The following is a 6,817-nucleotide window of genomic DNA, read 5'->3' on the forward strand; positions in this document are numbered from 1 at the left end:
CTCTCTCTCTCTCTCTCTCTCTCTCTCTATATATATATATATATATATATAGATATATATATAGATATATATATATATATATATATATAAAAGGATAGTATTGGCTACACTCATAGTAGTTAGTTGTTTTGACCTAATCTAACCCCATCCATGTGTTCATCATGATCAAAATAATAAGAATTGCTACTAACGAAGGTAAAAACTAATGAGCTAAAAATCATAGGTGCAAGTTGTATAGACTAAATTTAACTCAGCATGTTTTGTTTGCTAAGAATCAGGCCTTAGATAGTGCTCCCTCTTTATATAAAAATGTAATCTTTTGAGTTATGGAATCTTGGCACATTGTAGGCCGTTGATTTTTTAACTTCTTTAAAAACCTAATTATTGATCATAATCACATGATTCAAAACAAGTTTCCTACTAAACAAACCATGTAGATAACATCCATAACATTTGTTTTACAAAAAATAAAAAAGAATTAAAGAAAAAATGATTTTTACTAATTGGTAGCCAGTATATATATATATATATATATATATATATATATATATATATATATAGAGAGAGAGAGAGAGAGAGAGAGTAAATATTGGCTTAGTAGGAAACTTGTTTTAAATCATGTGATTATGACAAGTAATTAGGTTTTTAAACAAACAAAAAAATCAATGGCCCACAATGTGCCAAAATCTCATAACTCAAAATATCACATTTTTACATCAAAAAAAGCACCATCCAAGGGTTTGATCCGTAGCAAACAAACCTTGCTGAACACATCTATGTGTTTAGGTTGGGTCTAGCACCTATGATTTTTAGCTCATTAGTAGCAAATATTTTCCCATATATATATGAAAAATATGTTGTGGTTTCATACTGTGATACCATACCATTGTACACGCTCTTGTTTGCTTCCAAATGGCAAAACTAACTATAAAGTTGGATTTAACATGGTTTATGCAGTATATTGGAAGGTTTTATCATGTTTAATACACCATAAGATTTCATTTTTGAGAGGTGTAAAAGAACAACTTACAATTCATGAAAAACAAGGGTAGCTTAAAAATGGTATAAAACTTCATATTTGAGTCAAACTTTAACACATAATAAACAAAATATGCTAAACACGATCCAACGGTTACATTTTGCTTTTGAAGCTTTGATCTATGTAGCAACAAAGGGGTTTGGCACAGTGGGATGAGACCTAGGCAGCTAGGTGGTCTAGGTTCAAAGCTCATGGGTGTCACCTTCTGCACAAGCTGAAGCATGCCAATTCTTTGAGGGCAAAGGGTAAACTCATGGAGTTTTACGTTGTCTGCAGTGATTGTAAATACTATAGGCAGAGTCAACGCGGCTAGGTCTATGATTCTGGGGACGATTTCTTCATGTAAATATTAAGAAAAAACTTTGATATATGTAAATCAAGTGTGGACCACCATAAGCTAAAGTAGTACGAAACCACTATAAAAGCACACACACACACACACACACACACACACACATATATATATATATATGTGTGTGTGTGTGTGTGTGTGTGTGTGTGAGAGAGAGAGAGAGAGAGAGAGAGTAATTTGTAAGTCTCAAACTATTTATCTTCCAAACTGTCTCAGGCTCCTTTAAAAAACATATTTATATGTATTATTTATTTAATCTACATGTATAGATCTCATCTCTATGTTTTATTTAGAGGAAAAGATGTATTTGTTTAAACATTTTTTTATGTTTAGATGTGTTTTTAACTCAACAAAAAAAATCAATAGTTCATATTATATCAAAACTTGATTAACTAAAAAACAAGTATTTGTGTTAAATTGATTCAATTCAAAGCACGGTTCTTAGTAAATAAGCAATGATAAATGCATCTACAAGTTTGGGTTAACCATTAAACACATGTTTTCAAAAGGACGATGGTATGAGAGATAAATGCTTTGGAACATATATATATATATATATATATATATATATATATATATATATATATATATATATATATATATATATATAAAGAGGTAATAGCTTTTAACCACTTTTTTTATCTAACCAGGCTTTTGAAGGTTTTTTTCACGTTTTTTCTTGAAACTGACCATACAAATTTTTTACATGCTTGATTTTGTAGAAATCGACTCTTGAATCATCCAATTATGATACAATATATATATATGTTCGCATGCCTACATGTATATATTTGCACGTATGCACACACGTACGTGTATGTCTGCAAGTGTGTGTATGTATATGTGTGTGAAAAGGCATATCAAAGTCTGACTAATTATTTGCCTTTAAAAACACATGTAAATTAAAACAAATTTTCAATTACACGATTAGAAAATGAATTTCTTACGTGTAGTAGATATAAAGATATAAAACAAAAATTGATATAGATGTCGTCAACAAAAATCATTGTCAAGTAATATCATAATAATCAATAAGCAGCAAATAAATACAAAATAAATTTTTTTTCTAAGATTGAGAAACAAATTTTGAACACTCATATTGGTGTTTGAACTTAAAGGCTACATTTTAGAAACCTCTTGGTATTTTGACTTCGTAGTAGGGCTGGGAAACAAGCTCAGCCACTCGTGGTGTAGCTCATGTTAGGCTCATAAAAAACTCAATCAAACTCATAAAATAGACTTGGCAAGCTAGACCTAGATAATAGATACTCAACTTGGCTCAACTTGTATGAACTCGTTAAATAGTAACAAATATATTTTAGATATATTTCACATCATATAATATATGTAGAATATATATCATTGAACTATTGGTTTGCAAAAATAAGTTTAGTGGTACAATCTTTTCTAAATCTTATTACTTTTACCTTTGAAGTACACTTTTTTTAATTCTATTTCTTTCAGCTATAAAACTATGTATATATATAAGCCAACTCGAACTCATTTAACTCAGGCTCATTATGAACTCAAACTCAGCTTGACTTGCCACAAGAATGAGCCAAACTTGAATAGTTTAAGCTCTGCTCATTTGGCAGCTCTGGTTTACCAGCCCTACTCCCTAGAGGTGGTTTCTCTCTTTTGGGAGAATGGATTTGTTGCATTATTTTAAAGAATCAGCAGTCAAATCATTATCTTTTTCATATTAAAAAGGGATTCCTTATCATACCATCAACTAGAAAATAGAGATGTGTTGTGAGTTAGGGCTCAGTGGAGCATGGATGTGATGAGAGCTGGAATGGGTCCAACTTAGACTGGTTTCTGCCCAATTCCCACTGACCCTGTCCAAATCCAACAAAGCATGCCCCACACTTACATAATTGCTTGAATTTGATTAGAACAAGTTAGCTCCTGGTAGATCCATACTCGGATTTGGATTTTAATAAACGAAAAATGATCATACTTTACGACAAAAATGATGTGTTTGCCCAAATGCCCTAAAATTTGCAAAAATTCGTCGATGTCCAAAATCATAAATAGCCAACTGTAAATGGTCCAGAATTGGTTCATGTAGTTCTTATTGGGTCTGGGTATGGTTTTTCTTATAGTGGACCCGATTAGACCCGGGTTCAAACCTGATACCATACCCAAAAATATGGATCAAGGATCTAGTTCTACCTGAGACCGAACCAAATCCGGCCCTTTGACTGCAACTATCCCCACTACCACTAAGATCACCATTATAACCACCTCATAACTTAACAAATTATTGCCACCATCACCATTATCACTACGGGTGTCAATGGGTTGTGTTTAACCCATAAAGTTTGTGTGATATATTGCTTCGCTCATCAGGTATCACAAAGAAAGTTCACACATTTTTTTTTTGGACATCGTGAAGTTTGCATAATTATATACTCAAAACTTCACAATTACTTAGACTAAGTTTGCATATATATCCTCCTAAATAAGTGAAGTTCCTCACAAATATAGAAAAATTCTCACCAATATGCGAAGGTCCTCCCAAATATGCGAATTTTCTCCAAGAAGACCCGCAAATACATGGCAATGGCGCAATTTTGGGCATGCTAATTTCTCCGAACCACATTAATTGTGACACTTCGATATTTAAAATGATGCTTCGATATTAAAAAAACAGTGATTCACATTTTAGGGTTTGTTTTCACCTTTAAAAGGTGTCAATGAAGAAGATATTGGAACAACAAGGGGAGAAAGTCGTGACTGAGGTGAAAAAGATTTGAAAGAAGTTGTGAGGTAGAGATGTTGAGATGGTGAATGATATTGATAATCCTCAACAAAAAGAGAAGGTCCCGATTGTGGAGAGTGGATAGAAGAGACAGTTTCGCCTCAAACATTTGCTTGAGATATGAGAGTTCGCCTGACATTAAAAAGCCAAAGATCAAACCCCATCCGAAGACCTGGTCATACAAGTCTGGATCCAATTTCAATGCAATTTGTAATATTATTCTAAGTTTGCTATCCAAGAATAAATTAGTGAATATGGATAAAAGGCTTGTCCAAATCCAATCAATTTTTCACGCCTGGGTTGCATGCTTTTTTTCTTTTTCACATTATTGACCATGTAAGTCCTCGGTTGGATGTAGACCAAGGTATTAAATACCCTAATCAATGTTTATCCCAAGCATGCTACAGGGCCCACACAAGCAAAATAGGATACTGGACCCACTAAAGATTGTCGGTCACATGTGAGGATCCAACCCATTACAAACGTGGTCATCAATTGGGCCTTTGGTTTAATGTTGGTGATATGAAATGAACAGTTTGATAGGGTAAAGAAACATGTCACATTGGTGCTTGGCAGATTTAATGAGTCTATCTCCACATAGCCCAATTTGTTGGGCTCATCCTTCCGTGACATGCAAACATGCCCAAAGTGTACCAACCTCATGGCACTTTCTCAGTTTCAAAGGAAAAATAGGGGAGAAAGGATAGTGCCCTATGATATATTATGATACACATCATATGTTGATCCTAGCACTGAATGCATCTAGATGTTTATGATCAATGTACAAACAACAGAGAATGTGGATGCCAGGATTGGATTTCGGATTGACACTGGTACACCAAATTCCTGTAGATAACAAAATCCATTGGCTTCATCTAGTAATGATAAATTAAGACCTTGCCAAACCGGTCATAAACGCATTGCTCAGCTCCTACGGGCAACTTGTGAGCGTCGTCAAGTTGATGGGATGTCACGAATTCGAAACCCATGGGAGGTTTTTTCAACTAGTGTTTGAACTAGTTTCTACTTTAGATGGAAATAATATTTGCTACCTCATAGTAAGAAGCCCTCTAGTTAAAACTCATAACAGAAGGGTATTTTACCAAATCTAACCCATGGATGTGTTCAACATGGTAAAAAATAATAAGAATCAACTCTTGATTTTTTTTACTTAAAATTCTAATCTTTTTGAGGATTGAAAATTTGATACATTGTAGGCTAATGGTTTTTTCAACCTCCGGTAAATCAAACATACATGTCAGAAAAACATGATAAAAAGTCAGTTTCTGCCAAATCAAACATTATCACATTTGGAGGGTTAGATAAAAATCACTAAGGGGTTTCTTATGTTTCTTTTTTTGGATAATCCAAGGGAAAAAAACCCATCACTGACCCCACCTTGGCTGGCCTCTGGTTGGTAAAAACCTTAAGGTCCCTCCTGCCCACCGGCAAGTACACCCAGCTTCGACCTTGTAGCAAGAGACGCCACTCGTGGATTTCGAACTTGTGCCATCCCGTCAACTTTGGTGACATTCACAAGTCGCCCCTATCAGATGAGTGCAGCCCTTATGGGCTAGCCGTTTAGATGGTTACTAACATAAAGTTTCACTTTGTTAGCAAAACACATGCAATTTAAGTGCTCACAAGGGCTAGTCAGCTAGGAGGGTGACTAGTGAATGTCACCAAGTTAGCATAGAAAAACTGAAAGCATATTGGCCAGTATCGTAAGTACTGTACTGTTTTTTCGAAAGGCAAGCTGAGATTAAGCAGACCCCTACCAGTTATATAACTATACCATTGGGTTTTGAACCTGCAACGTCCCAACACAAGGTGACGTGCACTAGCTGCTCCTACCAGACAAAGCGGATCCCCCATTGGTAGTATACTACTGTACTTGCTAGTATACCCCCATTAGTTTGTTACCATTTTTTAATCATTTATGAATCAAGCCCTACAAATACAAATATGATCAACATAACTGATTTAGTAAAGAACATGTTTGGTATTATATACTTAGAAACTCACTGACGATAACATAATGAGAATTTATGCACTGCTAGTGTGCATATGAAAGTTACAAATCAAAAGTGTCCAGAGAAATCCAGTGCAACAAAACGGGCTCTTGGTCTTTTTAGGCTTTCTTATCTCACTCCATATGAAACTATCCCTAGTAGGCATTTGAATGATGTCAGTATTGGTGTGTCTCGGCCTGTATCAGTGCATCTCGGCCTGTATCGGCCGACATATCGTATTGGCAGAAAATCAATGTGCATCACCCCTGAATCAGCTATTTTTTAATAAATGTAAAAAATATTAAAATTTATTTTTTAATATTATTTTAATAGTTTTAACATGTGTCACATTCTGATTGACACTTTTTTTTTGCTGATACAAAACGATTCACTTGAGTATCGGTATTGGCTGATACAACTAATTCGTTGGCCAAATGATTCAGGGCCGATACCAATACTGACAACATTGCCCACAAGGACTCAGCTCATCCGGTAGGGTCAGTTCTTGAACATCACCAAGCTGAATGGACAAGTTTGAAATCAGCAGGTACCTATCCCTTGTCACAAAGTCTAAGCTAGGTGTCCTTGTGACTTTTCAAATGTGTGCACCCAAACAACTTAGTATAAGAAATGGCAATCGTGTTGCTGGG

Source organism: Nuphar pumila, chromosome 4 (genome assembly GCF_984573655.1).
Source record: "Nuphar pumila chromosome 4, dmNupPumi1.hap1.1, whole genome shotgun sequence".
NCBI lineage: Eukaryota > Viridiplantae > Streptophyta > Magnoliopsida > Nymphaeales > Nymphaeaceae > Nuphar > Nuphar pumila.